Here is a 17,318-nt window from a genome sequence, read left to right on the forward strand (position 1 = left end):
ACAGCATACAATAAGTTTAGTTCTATTACCTAATGCATGTTCAGTTACTTCAGTAGTGTCCGACTCTCTGCGACCCCATGAACCATGGCCTGCCAGGCTCCTCTGTCCATGGGATTCTCCAGGCAAGAATACTGGAGTGGGTTGCCATTTCCTTCTCCCTCTATTACACAAACATAATGCCAGATACAATATTATTCAAAGTTGGGGCCTGTTCAAGATGCCTAAAGAGTATGTAGACCACAAAGTCCCCTAGAAAGATTACAATCTACCCCTGCATTAATCCAGAGGTGCAGTTATATTCCTAGAATGTTGTATTCCTAGAACAACACAGTTGTTCCCACAGTTGCTCATAGTTGTTATTGAATTCTGTGTAGGTGAACAGAGTCCCCTCTACACCAGGAATGCACTGGCTCTGGTGCTATTTCATTACCCCTTGCTCTTTCTCTGTATGTTCCCTCATGCACTGGTTTTTCTAATGGTTTTTGTTTGTATTTGGCTGTGCTGGGTCTTCGTGGTTGCTCAGGTTTCTCTCTAGTTGTGGTGCACGATCTTCTCCTTACAGCGGCTTCTCTTGTTGCAGAGCGTGAGCTCTGGGGCACAAGGCCTTCAGTAGCTGTGGCATGAAGGTTCAGTTGTGGTGGCTCCCAGGCTCTAGAGCACAGGCTCAATAGTTGTGGCACACAGGCTTAGTAGCAGGTGGGACCTTCCCAAATCAGGGGTCAAATCCATGTCTCCTGCATTAATTAGCAAGCGGATTCTTTGCCACAGAGCCACCAGGAAGCCCCCCTCATGCACTGTTTTGCATGACTCTGCTACATTTCACAGATTTCTGCAAGCTACCTTCAAGCTTTCTTTGGAATGAGACAAGGTTTTTCCTATCCACAGACCCACACACAGAAGACCCAATTCAAGTCAGGCCTCAATTACTATAAAAACTTTCTGGCTGGTTTCCCTGCCTGTTTTCTCCTCTCACAATGTTGGATTCCTCTTCCTTGAGCTGATTTCATCCCTTCACCCAGCTGCTCACAATCGCGGTTGCTTGGTAATATCACCGTGGTAGATGTAGTCTTCAGGTTTGCATTCAGAACCCTCCATCATGTGCCCACACACTTCCAATTATATCTCTCATGCTCACTGACACAGAGCCTGTGCTCCAGGTCATCCAAAATGATGTCATCCTCGTCTTGCCATTTGAAATCCTGCAGAACCCAACTCCTGCAACTACTATCTATACTGCCTTTGGGAAACCGCCTAAACTGCAGCTTTCCCAGCTTCAGTTTCTTCAGTTATTTAATAGAAAATGGAGATGGATGGATAGACAATGGGATCCTACTGTAGAGCACAAGGAATTATATTCAACATCCTGTGATAAACCACAATGGAGAAGAATATTTTTAAAAAAGAATGCCTACATGTGTATAACTGAGTCACTTTGCTGTACAGCAGAGATTGGCACAACATTGTAAATCAACTATTGGGCTTCCCAGGTGGCACTAGTGGTAAAGAATCCACCCTTCAATGCAGGAGACATAAGAGATGTGGGTTCGATCCCTAGGTCAGGAAGATCCCTTGGAGGGGGGCACGGCAATCCACTCCAGTGTTTTTAGAGAATCTCCCACTGGAGAATCCCAGGGACAAAGGAGCCTGGTGGGCTACAATACACAGGGTCGCAGAGAGTTGGACATGACTGGAGAGACTCAGTAGCAGTGTACTTCAATTAAAAAAGAAAAGAAAATGGGAGACTGACCTAAAGAATGCTATGTTTAGTGAAATAAGTCAGACAGAGAAAGACAAACACTGTATGATATCATTTATATATGGAATCTAAAAGGTAATACAAATGAATACAAAATAGAAGCAGACTCACTGATGTAGAGAACAAACTGGTGACTACCAGAAGAAAGAGAGAAGCAGGAGGGACAAATTAGAGGTATAGGATTCACATACACAAACTATGTACAAATAGATAAGCAACAGGGACATACTACACAGCACAGGGAATTATAGTAATAACTGTAATAACTTCTAATGGAGTCTATCCTGTAATAACTTAAAATGGAGTCTAATGTCCAAAAATACTGAATCATCATACCAGACACCTGAAATTAATATTGTCAGTCAACCATTCTTGAATTTTAAGAAAAGTTTTATTTAAAAAAAGGAAAATGGAAATAATACTTTGCATGGTCTTTGTGAAAAGGGGTAGCATATGAAAGTGCCTAGATTAACCAAACACATAATGAACAAAAATGTCTGTCTTCTAAAGTGCCTGGCATATAGTTGGCACGAAATACAAAATGTTTCTGAATATACTATTTTTTTTACTTCTGCTCATACTCTTAGCACAGCTCTGAAAAGCTCTGTTCCCTCCTCAATCATTAGTTCCTAAAGGGTAGGCAAGGGTACCCAGCCCTTGGAGTCAGACAAAGGGGGGTTTACATCCTGGCCCGCTGCACTTACTGCATCACCTCAGGCAGGGAGCATCAGCATCCTTCTCTGGGGCTCTTCCCTGGTCCTGCTGAAGCAGTGGACCCAGGAGCACAGGGAAGGATGTCCAAGATATGACTGATACAGTCACACTGAACATAATCCGTACTGTATGTTCTATGACTATTTCCTTCATATTAAAAACTGACAAGTGTCTAGTTTGGCTCAGTTTGAGATAAGATGGTTGAGTTGGTCCTTTTACCCACAGCACTCAAGATTGGTAACAACTGAGACAGAACAACGTGTAGACCCTCAGAGGAAAATTTTCTAGCTATTAGCATGCGGAGAACAAGCCTGGCAGTAACCGTATCACCTCCTCAAAGGGCCCCACACTAAGAAATAAGAATGATGATAAAATGGGACTTGTGATGAAATAAGAAGTTCAATTAACCATTATACTTGATTCCCAACCCACTCTGGTTAGATTTCTTTAGCCTTACGTGAGTATCTCATGTGGTGGCTTTCCCAGTGGCTCAGCGGTAAAGAATCCACCTGCCGTGCAGGAGTCACAGGAGACTCAGGGTCTATCCCTGGGTCAAGAAGATCCCCTGCAGGAGGAAATGGCAACACACTCCAGTATTCTTGCCTAGAGATTCCTCTGGAGAGAGGAGCCTGGCAGGCTACTGTTCTTAGGGTATTAAAGAATCAGACACGATTGAAACAACTTAGCATGCATGTATCCTATCTCATGTTACCTTTGCATATCTAAAATATAGCGCTTGACAGTGAGTGGGTGCTTTGTGTTTACTTTTGACTGAATACAGGCTTTGTCACCTCTAAAGATACATGACACATTCTTTACCCTGTGTAAAGCAGCTAGTGGGAAGCTGCTGTATAGCACAGGGAGCTCAGTTCCATGCTCTGTAATGACCTAGATGGGTGGGATGATGGGTGGGAATAAGGTCAAAAGAGAGGGAATATATGTACATTTCAGAAAAGAGAGAGTGAACCAATCACAACATTGTAAATCAACTATACCTCTAATAAAAAATTTTTAATCAAAAATTAAATAAATAAAACACATGACACAAATCAAAAAATCACAGTCCTTCTGTGATAAAGAATCCTCACAAAGAGTTTTTCCCAGATTCATCAGATCCAAAGACAAGCTATGGTACCAGCACATTTTGTCTTGGCATGGCCTTCACTGATAAGTTTTGGTAATTCTAAGAGTTCCCAAAATCTCTAACTATTATATTACTGCTGAGACTGGTACTGCCAAACCCCACAGCAGCATTCCATAACCTACCCCACCATGAAAGTGAAAACTGAAGGTGTTAGTCACTTAGTCAAGTCCAACTCTTTGTGACCCCATGGACTATAGTCTGCCAGGCTCCACTGTCCATGGAATTCTCCAGGCAAGAATACTGGAGTGGGTAGCCATTCCCTTCTCCAGAGGCTCTTCCTGACCCAGGGATCAAACCTGGGTCTCCTTCATTGCAGGCAAATTCTCCACCATCTGAGCTTTCAGGGTAGTTCCCAACATCTCTAAGTACTAGATTACTGACTAGACTGGTACTGCCAAACCCCTCAGCAGCACCCTATCACCTACTCCACCCTACTTTATTCCTACTCCTAACCAACTTTAAACCTAATGTGAAATAGAGTTCCAGAATTCAGTTTCCTCTAGGTTCGTTCCCTAATTCTCCCTTGGTCCACTCTATTTTACACTCTGTATTAGGGATGGAATTGTGTCCCTCCCCCTGCAAAAAAAGACACGTTGATGTTCTAAACCCCTAGTACCTCCCAACGTGACCTGACTTGGAACTGGGTCTGTTGCAGATGTACTTGGTTAAGGTGAGGTCATGGGCTTCCCTGATGGCTCAGTGGTAAAGGGTCAGCCTGTAACACAGGAGACTGAGGAGATGCAGGTTTGATCCCTGGGTCGGAAAGATCCCCTGGAGAAGGGAATGACAACTCATTCCAGTATTCTTGCCTGGGAAATCCCATGGACAGAGGAGCCTGATAGACTACAGTCCATAGGGTTGCAAAGAGTTGGATATGACTGAAGTGACTTGGCAAGCACGCAAGTATCTCAGGATACTTTTGCACACCTGACTCTGAAGGGGAGGTCATACTGGAGTAGACAGGCTCTTAATCCAACATGACTGTCCTTATAAAAGAAAAAAACACAGAAGGAGGAGCCGTGTGATGACACAGAGACATGGGGAGAAGGCAAAGGAAGACAGAGGCAAAGATTCAAGCAATGCTAAGACTTCCCTGGTGGTCCAGGGACTAAGATTTAGTGCTCCCAGATTTGATCCCTGGTCAGGGAACTAGATTCCACATGCTGCAACTAAGAGTGAGAAAGCCACCGTGAAGGTCAAAGATCCCACATGCCTCAAGTAAGACCCAGCACAGCCAAATAAATAAATTTTTAAAATAAATGAATAAATAATAAAGTGATGCTGTCACAAGCCAAGAAACATCTCAGGCTCCCAGAAGCTGGAAAACATGGGGGAAGGATCTTCCCTTGGAGGCTTCAGAGGAAGCCTGACCCTGATAATGCCTTGATTTTGGACCTGCAGTCTCCAGAACTCCAAAACAATAAATTTCTGTTGTTTGAAGCCACCCAGTCTGGGTACTACATTACCACAGGCCCCAGGAAATTAATGTCCCACGAGTCTTGCTTCATTCTCAGACTCGCTTAGAATATGAGCTCCCCCGCTCTGCACAGCACTAGACAGAACATATGTCAGCCTTCCCTGTGCCATTTTGCATTGCCCTGAGTTCCTTCTTCCTGAAATTGAAAAGGGCTCATGGATTGTTGTGGTTAAGCTAAGTCATGTCTGACTCTTCTGTGACCCCATAGACTGTAGTCCTCCAGGTTCCTCTGTCCATGGGATTCTCCAGGCAAGAATACTGGAGTGGCCTGCCATTTTCTTCTTCAGGGGTTCTTCCTGACCCAGGGATTGAACCTGCATCTCCTGCACGGGCAGACGGATTCTTTACCACTGAGCCGCCAGCAAAGCTAGTGCTCGTGGATACCCATGGATTCGTGGCCACCTTGCTTTAAAGTTTTCATGCTTTATTCCCAGCAGCATAAAAGTGTCAAGGCAGTGCAATGACATTTAAAGAGGAGATCCTTCCAAATCAACAGTTAAAAGCCCACACAATGTGCCCATAAAGTGAAAGTCGCTCAGTTGTGTCTGACTCTTGTGACCCCATGCATTGTATAGTCCATGGAATTCTCCAGGCCAAAATGCTGGAGTGGGTAGCCTTTCCCTTCTCCAAGGGATCTTCCCAACCCAGGGATTGAACCCAGGTCTCCTGCATTGCAAACGGATTCTTTATCAACTAAGCTATCATAAACTACCATAAATATGTTCCTAGAGGAGGGCATGGTAACCCACTCCAACATTCTTGCCTGGAGAATCCCATGGGCAGAGGAGCCTGGTGGGCTACAGTCCCTGGTGTCACACAGTCAGACACGACTGAAATTACTTGCGAGCATGCATGCACTGTTTCTAGACATCACATATTTCAAGCAGCTCCTGGAAATACTCTCTACACTGACTCCAGGGAGCTGACCACTCCACACCCAGTCATGTTCGATTTGGACAAGGATGGCAGCTGTGGTCAACAGAACCACCTGTAAAACAGAAGCTGAGTACTGCAAATGCAGCCAAGGGCTTGTCCAATGTCAGGTTGGGTGAGAGTCCCAGGAGTGGAAGCCATCTAGCGAGGTCTCCCCTTTTTCATGGTTTATGTTTTTAACTATACTCCAGTTCAGTGAAACTCTCCAAGAGTAGGGCCCAGATTTGATTTTTAAGAACCAGCTGTCTGACGTCTCCTTTCAAATTAACATAGGCAAACAAGGTTATCTCCGTGTTAACAAAGGAACCGTCTCCTCCACCCTTTGCGTTCCTCCTAGAGACTTGGGTAAATGAAGGCCTCACTCGGGCCTCCCCGCCAGCGCATTTGCTCAGGGTGGAACCGGTGCCAATTCAGCCAGCTCCTCTATGGGAAATGACATTCGGCAGCCGGGCCTGGATCTCCCGTAAGCCCCACATATTGTGGAGGCAGCTCGGAGGCCACGCTCGGCTCAGTCAGATGGTGCCCACAGCTGCCGATGGTGCCCTGAACCGCTCTGACCTCCTGTGCATCATTTTCCTTAGGCTTTCCTGGAAACCTCCTTCCTCCCATGTCTTTCTACGCCCCTCTGCCCACAGTCAGGATAACGGACATGTCCTTGTCAGGATGATTAATAATAATAACAATAAAACTTAGAGCTGATGCAAGCTGTCTTACAACAGAAACTAATACAACACTGTAAAGCAATTATCTTCTAATAAAAAATAAATAAAATAATAACAATAAATGATAGCAGTAATAGGGACTTCCCTAGTGCTCCAATGGTTAAGACTTCACCTAATTCAGGGGATGCATGTTCCATCCCTGGTCATGGAGCTAAGATTCCCACATGACTCGGGGCCCAAAACACAAAACATAAGGCAGAGGCAATACTGTAACAGATTCAATAAAGACTTTTTAAATGGTCTGCATTTTTTAAAAAAGTTTTTTAAAAATAATAATACACTTTCAGGGAGCAGACTAATAGGAAAGAAAATGAAGTATGTTATGTAGTTTTTCTTGGGAGGCAGGATTTTTTTTTTCTCCCTTTAAAATGTTAGCCTTTTTTTGCTTTTCTGAAAGTGCAGGCTTTGGTTCTACGATTTGTGTGAGGAGCTAGAGAGGTTCTACACGGCAACTTTTGGTTCCTGTTTCTCAAACCTACAAAGTAAGCACAGAGAAGGCTGGGGCACAGCTTGGAAAAGCCATTCAGTAGGTGCTGCACAGAGGATTCCCAGGAAGCACTAGTGGTAAAAGAACCCGTCTGCCAATGCAGGAGGCCTAAGAGCCGTGAGTTCGATCCCTGGGTCAGGAAGATCCCTTGGAGGAGGCTATGGCAACCCACTCCAGTATTCTTGCCTGGAGAATCCCATGGACAGAAGAGCCTGGTGGGCTATAGGGTCTCAAGAGCTGACGTGACTAGAGCGACTTAGCACAGACTTCAGAGCAAGCGAGCGCAGTTTACATTTCCCCCTTGTGAGAAGCGAGGCTAGCAGCCTAGGTGGGGAGAGGGAGGTGGGGGGGGTGAACTTATACATAGTCATTTTATACTGTGCCATCTTGCAGCAGATTTTCTGAGGACTTTGTGTGGGTTTGTTAGGGAAGTAAAAATTGGGTCAGAATAGCTTCACACTCTACTATAACATTCCTTGCGTTTTTTTAACAGCCTCAATTTAGGCAAATCACATTCATGGATCATTGCTAATTTTCAAAACAATGACACAAGAAGACTCTGGCTAAAAAGGAGTAACATATTCTAATCTATTCTTGCTTTCCCCTAATCTATCACCTCAGTAACAAGGGACTCAAAACTGATCTGTAAATATCATGCCTATTTTGCCAGGAAGATAATAACAATATCTTATGTCAAAAAATCTGAATAAGCCTGAATATTTTTTTTTCAAAAGCAAAAGAGTATTTTTAAATGGACACAGGATTTTCCATATCTATTTAGACAACATGATTATCTAATTTATGACTGAAAGGAAATAGAGAGTATCATAAAATATACTGAATAACACAACCTGGATTCAAAGTTATTTCAATGTAGGAAAATTACCAGAAAATCTGACATGGTTATATAACATGATTGTAATATTTGTAAATCCTGGCCCTTGGGGCTCAAAAATAACAATTATATAAGGAAGAATGAGGCAGCTACAGTTAAATAGCAATCTTTGGGGAAATGACCAAATAAATTCTGTTAAGTACAAACTCAGTATTCAGTGACCTGCCAAGAAAGTTAACATCGTAGATATCCTTCTAATGACAAAAGGAACTCAGACAAGACCCCTTCTCTCTTAATCACTGTCCAAGGCTCACCTGGCGTCTGGAAACCTCTCTGCTTCTAGGTAGTGCTCATTAAAAGGAGCCCACACCATCCAGACCATTTCTGAAAATTTGAAGATTCCCAAACTCATTAATAATCTGAATACAGTTAAAGGCTTTCTGTTCAGAAAAATGCATATACATACAATTTTACATTCCCTTTCCAAATGCTCACAGATTCCTTAGAAAGTCTAAGATCAACAGTTATTTAGGGATGCCTGATTAGGAATTCCTGATCTAGAATGTAACCAGAGAAACTGGAATCAGAAGAGTTCTGGAACTGAGATTCATCTTGACTCTCAAACTGAAAAGTCCACTTCACTCATTCCTGCGGAAACCCAAGACTGAGTCAGGTGGCTCAGAGAAGTAGTCTCTGACTTTCACCAGATCATGCTGGTTTTCTACCATCACATAACCATGCCATGCACTAAATCCAGTCATCTCAGCAAATACCAGTCAACTATCTGAAATCCGTCCTTCCATGAATATTCAACTAAGTGATGTTTTTCCATTTTAACTTCTTACACATAATAGTTAAAATATTAGTTATAATTTACTTACCCCATGCCAGCCACCGTGCCAAGTCCTGTAGACACTTCTTAGTTCAGGCAAGGACACTGAGGAAGAAGACGTTGGAATCACTCAGAAGTTGTCACGCCCACGCCAGCTGTCTGCCCTGAACCTCATGCCTCCTGGCCTGATGAACAAAGTAAGCTGTCTTCCTTCAGGAAGTCCTGTTGGGTGTCCCTTTCCTGAGCCCTGGTTACCAGGTCACATTCACCTGCAAAGACAGAACACTCTTATTCACGAGGTTAGAGGCTCTGCAGAAATGTTACCCTTAAAAAATTTTCAATTGTTAATTTTCCTTTTGCATCTGCCTTAAAGTTTGTGAAAGAAGGGCTCTCAGCTTCTGCCACCTTGTGTTTATCTGCCACATGACCTGTTCTCTGGCAACCTTGAGTCATCAACCTTCCACCTTTAGAACATAACCTTGGGCTTATACTCTAAAGACCCGACTCTTCAGAGTTGTCATCTTTTTGTTGTTGTTGTTCAGTACCATGACCCTGACCTGAGCCCAGCACTTTTCATGAAGAGGTGTGAACAAACCCAAGAGCGTTTCCTAGCTCCAGCTCCAGAGACTGAGGTAATAAAACTCACCCTGATGAATACCAGCTTCCAGGGGAACTTCAGGTTGTGGAATCTCTTTGTCTCATAGAGGATTCAGCAATAGAAGCCAAGATGTAAACTAGCAATACCAATGTCTGGTCCCTTTCTGCCATTTCCCTGCAACTATTTTCTTTTTTTTTTTTTTTAAGACTTTTTTTTATGTGGACCATTTAAAAAATCTCTATTGAATTTGCTACAATATTGTTTCTGTTTTATGTTTTGGTTTTCTGGCCATGAGGCATGTGGGATCTTAGTTCCCTGAGCAGGGATCAAACCACGCCTCACACTGGAAGGCCAAGGTTTAACCACTGGATCACCAGAGAAGTCCCTCCCTGAAACTAGTTTCTGGTGAGTGAGCTATTGGTTGACAATCTCCACCTCCTCCCTGCCATCTTCTCCAACCACCTCCCTCTCTCTTAGGTCCCGAAACCATTAGATCCCAAGGGTTACCCTCTTGCTCCTCTCTGAATTTCTGGAACATAGAATACAGGCTATCTGTAAAAGAGTTCCATTTTGTGCTCACTGGACCAAAGAAAGCAGATGAATTATTACCAGAGTCATTGTAAGTTAACAGAACATAAAATATTCAGGTCCTTCACTATGGTCTCCTCTGACCTGAGTCGTGTGCTATGGAACTCTGAGTTTGTTTTAAAGAATATGAGATCACCCAACTTAAACCACAGTGGTAAGAAAGGGAGGAGGTGTGCCCCAACCCAGATCCCATCTCCCAACAAGAAGCCCATTTCCAGCACACTGGCCCACAATTCAGGCTCCTGCACGAATCTGCCTCACAAATAATAACCTCGCTACACATCAAGCTGGGAAATGAACGCTGGCAGAGTCCTGCTAAATTCCCTTAAACTGGCCCCTGGCGGGAGCAAAACATCCCCAAATGCATTTGTTGTATATCAAGGTGGTATTTCTAAAGACTGTCCTTAGCATTATTTTTTTAAAAATCTCCTAATAAACATATCTGATAAATCATGATGATGGCCTCCATATTTCTTTGTTTAATTCTCAGTTTCCTTCTAAGACCTTCTTGAAGTTTGGTGGTAACGGATCATTACGTCCATAATGTGCTCAATGTTGGAGTGAATTCTGAACAGTTTTTAGGCTGCATACTGTTTTCTTCCAGATAATTTACTGGATTAAAATTAGCAGTGTGAAAAGCTGTAGAGAAATCTAAATGCCTGCCAAATCAAAGAAATAATCACATTTTTATGAATATTTAATATCATAGTCATGGCAAATAAGGCAAGTAATTAGTACTTACCATAAATTTGCAAAGTATTATTTTATGTAAATGTTACATTCTACTAGTTTGATATGAATTATTCATTGTATAACCAGACACTGACACAAACCAGTAAACATTTCAATCTATGTGCTATTAGTTTACTTACCTTCGATGATTTTGTGCAGAATATATACCTATTGTTTTCCATGAGTCCATGTTTTCCCTCTTGCCCCCGAAAGGGACAAAAGACAATGAGAAGAATGTTGTTTAAAGCTACCTACTAGGTATTCAATAGTAAAGGAACCTAAAATGCAAATATGAAATGTGTGGTCCTCTCATGTGTATAGATGACGAGCCCGCAGCTCCATCTCTGCCCTCCTACCTAGCATGTGGATTCTTTTTAGTGAAGAGCAGTTATGAATGATGTTATGAGAACAAATATGGAGAAGAATAACTGTATGTTACAAACTCTGCAGTGAGGAATTAACCCTGTCCAACAAAGAGGTCTGTCCTTTGCCCTCAGCCACTGAGAATCCAGGCTGCTAGAAGGTCATGCCTAATAGCAGGGTCTTTGTTTGCCCAGGGGCTTTGGCCACCAGACAGTCTAACAGTGTGATTTATCTTAGGCTACATGGCATCAGCTGCTCTCTGGAGGAATTCGAAACTAAAGGTATCAACCATCTCTGGAAGGGCTGGAGACTGAAGAACAGCCATATGGGCAATTTGCGATGGAGCCCCAGTAAAAACACTGAATACTGAGGCTCAGGTGAACTTCTGTAGTGGAAAACACCCTGTGCATGTTATTACACGAGGATGTAGGCAGGATGAATGCTGTCCACATCTCCCCCGGGAAAGGACCACTGGACACTGGGCATTTGGAACCCTCACGGACTCTGCCCTATGCATCTCTTCCCCAGGCTGATTTTAATCTATACCCTTTCTCTGTTATAAACCAGAACAGTGAGTGACAGATTTCAGTGGGTTCTGAGAGTCCTTCTAGCAAATTACTGAAACTGAGAGTGGTTTGGAGAACCCTCCCCCAAACCTGCACTTGGCATCAGATGTGAGGACAGTGATGTGTGAACTAAGCCCCTTTAACCTTGCAGTTGGCTAAATTTGGCATAACAAGCAACGCAAGGAGAAACCAGATTCTGTACCTGAGAATAGAAAAAGAAGAGCATCTCCTTAGGAGTCAAAGGGGTCTCTAAGCCCTGGTAGCCCAGATAGTAAAGAGTCTGCCTGAAATGCTGGATACATGGGTTTGATGCCTGGGTTGGAAAGACACCCTGGAGAAGAACATGGCAACTCACTCCAGTATGCTTGACGGAGAATTCCATGGACAGAGGAGGCTGGCAGGCTACAGTCCATGGGGTCACAAAGAGGTGGACACGACTGAGCAAACACTTTCACTTTTCTTTCTAAGCCCATCAGCAGTCTGCTGTGACGGGCTTTTCCTTGCTTCAGTTTTCTTCCTGAGAGTCTCACTGACTCTGCCCTGACTTTGGGAGGTCAGCTGAGCTCTGATTTAATCCCAGAGATGCAATACCAGAAAGGACCAAGCCCAGGATCCTCCCAAGCATCAGCTCTTCTAAAAGTCATGATGCTTCCAGAACCTTCCCCAGTCTCTGCATGGATCACGTCCTGCTCTCCTTCAAGTCTGCTCACACATCGCCTTCCCAGCAAGGTTCCCTTAATGGTCTTACTGGAAATTAAACCACACCCCATACCCCAGCTTCTCTGTTTTATTTTTCTTCACAGCATTTATCTCTAACACATTATGTGTGTGTGAGTGTGTGTGTGTCTGTGTGTGTGTGTGTGTGAGTGTGTGTGTTAGTAGCTCAGCCGTGTCCAACGCTTTGCCACCGCATGTACTATAGCTCGCCAGTCCATGGGATTCTCCAGGCCAGAATACTGGGGTGGGTTGCCATTCTCTTCCACAGGGTATCTTCCCAACCCGGGGATCAGACCCAGGTAACCCGCATCGCAGGCAGATTCTTTACCATCTGAGCCACCAAGGAAGCCCCTAACACCCTATGTATGTTACTAGTTTGTCTTATTTTCTGTCTCTAGCCATGAAAATGTCAGCTCTCATTTTGCTGTTGTTGAGTCGCTCAGTCGTGTCCAACTCTTTGGGACCCCATGGACTGTAGCACACCAGGCATCCCTGTCCTGCACCTTTCCTTAAGGCAGGGATTTTGTCTCCTTTTGTTCACTCATATCCCCATACCCTGAAGAGTGACTGGGCAGAGTAGATGCTCAACATATATCTGTTGAACAAATGAAGGATAAAGCATACTCTACAGGAAATGCTTAGGGGAGACAGTGTGTCCATAGGAGATCTGGGGGTAGGGGTGAGGGGCTGTTCTGAATCTGACACACTGCTTTCACTTGGATTACATTTAGCACAACAGTGAAAGAGCATGGTTTTCTAGAGATCTTTTTTTATTCAGCCTGGTCACAGATTCATAAGATGCTGGGGGGAAAAAGAAATTTAAAATTCTCAGTATCAAAGCAGAAGTGGGGGAACCCACCACTACCTGGAGAGTCTATCTTGGTCTCAAGGTGCTCAACCTGATTAAAGAGGCAGTTGGAAAGGAACGTGCATCAGTAAAACCTAGAAAACATCTGAAGTCCTGGGTGAAAGGTGGGGAAAGGCAAAGTGGATGGCTTAGTTCTGTCTTAGAGGCAAAGCCACAAAAACTAGCATGCCCACATCTGCTCCATATTCACATGGCCCAATGTCCTCCAGCCATGTGTCCTTTGTAAACATATAAAAAGTCTCTTGATCAGTCACTTGTTTCACTATGGTTCCCGAAACTCACACAATCAGCCAACAGGGTTGTTAACACCACTGTAAGAATTACTGCAAAAGATACAACCTGAACTAAACACACATCTTCTCTCATCCCAAAGAAAAGCAACACCGAAGAATGCTCAAACTACCACACAATTGCACTCACCTCACATGCTAGTAAAGTAATGCTCAAAATTCTCCAAGCCAGGCTTCAGCAATACGTGAACCGTGAACTTCCAGATGTTCAAGCTGGTTTTAGAAAAGGAAGAGGAACCAGAGATCAAATTGCCAACATCCCTTGGATCATGGAAAAGGCAAGAGAGTTACAGAAAAAAACATCTATTTCTGCTTTATTGACTATGCCAAAGCCTTTGACTGTGTGGATCACAATAAACTGTGGAAAATTCTGAGAGAGATGGGAATACCAGATTGCCAGACCTGCCTCTTGAGAAACCTATATGCAGGTCAGGAAGCAACAGTTAGAACTGGACATGGAACAACAGACTGGTTCCAAATAAGAAAAGGAGTACATCAAGGCTGTATATTGTCACCCTGCTTATTTATCTTATATATGCAGAGTACATCATGAGAAACGCTCAGCTGGAAGAAGCATAAGCTGAAATCAAGATTGCCAGGAGAAATATCAATAACCTCAGATATGCAGATGACACCACCCTTATGGCAAAAAGTGAAGAGGAACTGAAAAGCCTCTTGATGAAAGTGAAAGAGGAAAGTGAAAAAGTTGGCTTAAAGCTCAACATTCAGAAAACGAAGATCATGGCATCTGGTCCCATCACTTCATGGCAAATAGATGGGGAAACCGTGGAAACAGTGTCAGACTTTATTTTGGGGGGCTCCAACATCACTGCAGATGGTGACTGCAGCCATGAAATTAAAAGACCCTTACTCCTTGGAAGGAAAGTTATGACCAATCTAGCATACCAACCTAGATAGCATATTCAAAAGCAGAGACATTACTTTGCCAACAAAGGTCTGTCTAGTCAAGGCTATGGCTTTTCCAGTGGTCATGTATGGATGTGAGAGTTGGACTGTGAAGAAAGCAGAGCGCCGAAGAATTGATGCTTTTGAACTGTGGTGTTGGAGAAGACTCTTGAGAGTCCCTTGGACTGCAAGGAGATCCAACCAGTCCATTCTAAAGGAGATCAGTCCTGCATGTTCTTTGAAAGGAGTATGCTAAAGCTGAAACTCCAGTACTTTGGCCACCTCATGCAAAGAATTGACTCACTGGAAAAGACTCTGATGCTGGGAGGGGTTGGGGGCAGGAGGAGAAGGGGACAACAGAGGATGAGATGGCTGGATGGCATCACCGACTCGATGGACGTGAGTCTGAATGAACTCCGGGAGTTGGTGATGGACAGGGAGGCCTGGCGTGCTGCAATTCATGGGGTCGCAAAGAGTCGGACACGACTGAGCGACTTGAGTTTTCCAAGTGGTCAGTTTCAGACCTGACCTTTCCCTTTATTTAGGAAGCCAACCAAATATGGTTACAGAATGGCCCATTCTGGATCTATAAATACCAACCTGAGTAAAGAAGTCCTTGGGTTCCAAGAAAATAGTAAGCAGATCAGTGAGGGAGTAGCAATGACATATGGCTAACACTACTCATTGAAAAAAATGTACTAAATAGAAGTCTCTCAAAGGTTGATGAAAGTGGCAAAGAAAGTTTATAGAAGAACATTTAGCCCCATTCTTATAAAACCTGCTCTTCTTTTAGACTTCCCTGGCAAACCAGTAGCTGAAACTCCACGCTTCCACTGCAGCAGGTACATGTTTGATCCCTGCTTGGGGAGCTAAGATTCCACTTGCCCTGAAGCACTGCAAAAAAAAAAAAAAAAAAAAAAAAACCTTTTTTCCTTGACAGGAGGGATAGAAAAATGGGAAAGTGATTGTCAATGTTCCAGTTATGCAAGATAAATAAGTTCTAGAGATCTGCTATCCAGCATGGAGCATACAGCTAACACACTTACTTTATACTGAGAATTTTCTAAGAGAGTAGATGGAATGTCAAGCCTTCTCACTACCCCTAAAAATGATAATGATAATCAAGGGAGCTGGAAGAAATTTGGGGAGATGATATATCAATATCTATGCATTGATGGAGGCGATAGTTTCACAGGTGTATGGTGGTGGTGGTTTAGTCACTAAGTTATGTCCGACTCTTGCAACACCATGGACTGTAGCCTATCAGGTTCCTCTGTTCATCGGATTCTCCAGGCAAGAATACTGGAATGAGTTTCCATTTCCTTCTCCAGGGGATCTTCCCAACCCAAGAATCAAACCCAGGTCTCCTGCACTGCAGGCAGATTCTTCACCAACTGAGCTTCAGGGAAGCCCTCATGGGTGTATGCTTATCCCCAAACTCATCAAGTTGTATACATTTAACATGCACAGCTTTTTACATGTCAAACATACCTCAATAAGGTGCTTTAAAAAAAAAAAAAACTTGCCAAATTGGTACAACCACTATGGAAGACAGTATGGAGTTTCCTCAAAAAGTTAAAAATTCCACTTCTGGGTATTTACCTGAAGAAAATGAAAACATTAATTCAAAGAGCTATATGCACCCCCCACATTCACTGCAGTATTAAAACAATGGCTGAGACATGGAAATAACCTAAATGTCCATCAACAGATGAAGGGATAAAGAAAGTGTGATACAGATCTACAATGGAATAATACTCAGACTTTTATACAGTTCATGAGGTTCCCACAGCAAGTATATGGGATGGTTTGCCATTCCCTCCTTCAGTCAACTCTGAATATTCACTGGAAGGACTGATGCTGAAGCTGAAGCACCAGTATTCTGGTCATCTGATGTGAACAAATGACTCATTGAAAAAGTCCCTGATGCTGGGAAAGATTGAGGGCAGAAGAAGCAGAGGGCATCAGAGAATGAGATGGCTGGACGGCATCACTGATGCAATGAACATGAACTTGAGCAAACTCCGAGATGGTGAGGGACAGGAGGCCTGGCGTGCTGTAGTTCATGGGGTCACAAAGAGACAGACACAACTGGGCGACTGGAAAACAACAACAATAATACTCAGCCATAAAAAAGAATGAAATCTTGCCATTTGTAACAACATGGACAGACCTTGAGGACATTCCGTTAAGTAAGTCAGACAAATACCATGTGATATCATTTAAATAAAACATAAAAAAGTAAAAAATAACACACAAAAATGAGCTCACAGATACAAAGAACAGGTTGGCTTTTGCCAAAGGTAGGAATGGGGTGTGACTAAAATGGATGAAGGTGGTCAATAGGTATAAATTTCCAGGTACGAAATCAGTAAGTCAGGCACATGTAATGTATATATAGCTTGGTGACCATAGTTAACAAGACAGTATTGCATATTTGAAAGTTGCTAAGAGAATAGATCCTAAAAGTTCTCATAACACGAAAAAAGAAATGTTATAACTATGTACAGTGATGGATGTAAACTAGACTTATTGTGAGAATCATTTCACAATATGTACAAATACTGAATCATTACACTGTACATGTGAAACTAACATGTTATATGTCAATTACACCTTAGTTTAAAAAAAAATTCTTTCTCTTTGCCTTGATACTCCCATGCTCACAGAGGCAGACCATTTCAGCCGGCAAGATTATTTAAAATAAGTAAATGAAATGGCTGAATTAAGTGAAGTCAAAGGATTGAAAAAGTATATAAAGCTCTAGGTTGCCCTGTTTTACAGGAAATT

The sequence above is a fragment of the Oryx dammah genome, unplaced genomic scaffold, assembly GCF_014754425.2.
Source record: "Oryx dammah isolate SB20612 unplaced genomic scaffold, SCBI_Odam_1.1 HiC_scaffold_19, whole genome shotgun sequence".
NCBI classification, from domain to species: domain Eukaryota; kingdom Metazoa; phylum Chordata; class Mammalia; order Artiodactyla; family Bovidae; genus Oryx; species Oryx dammah.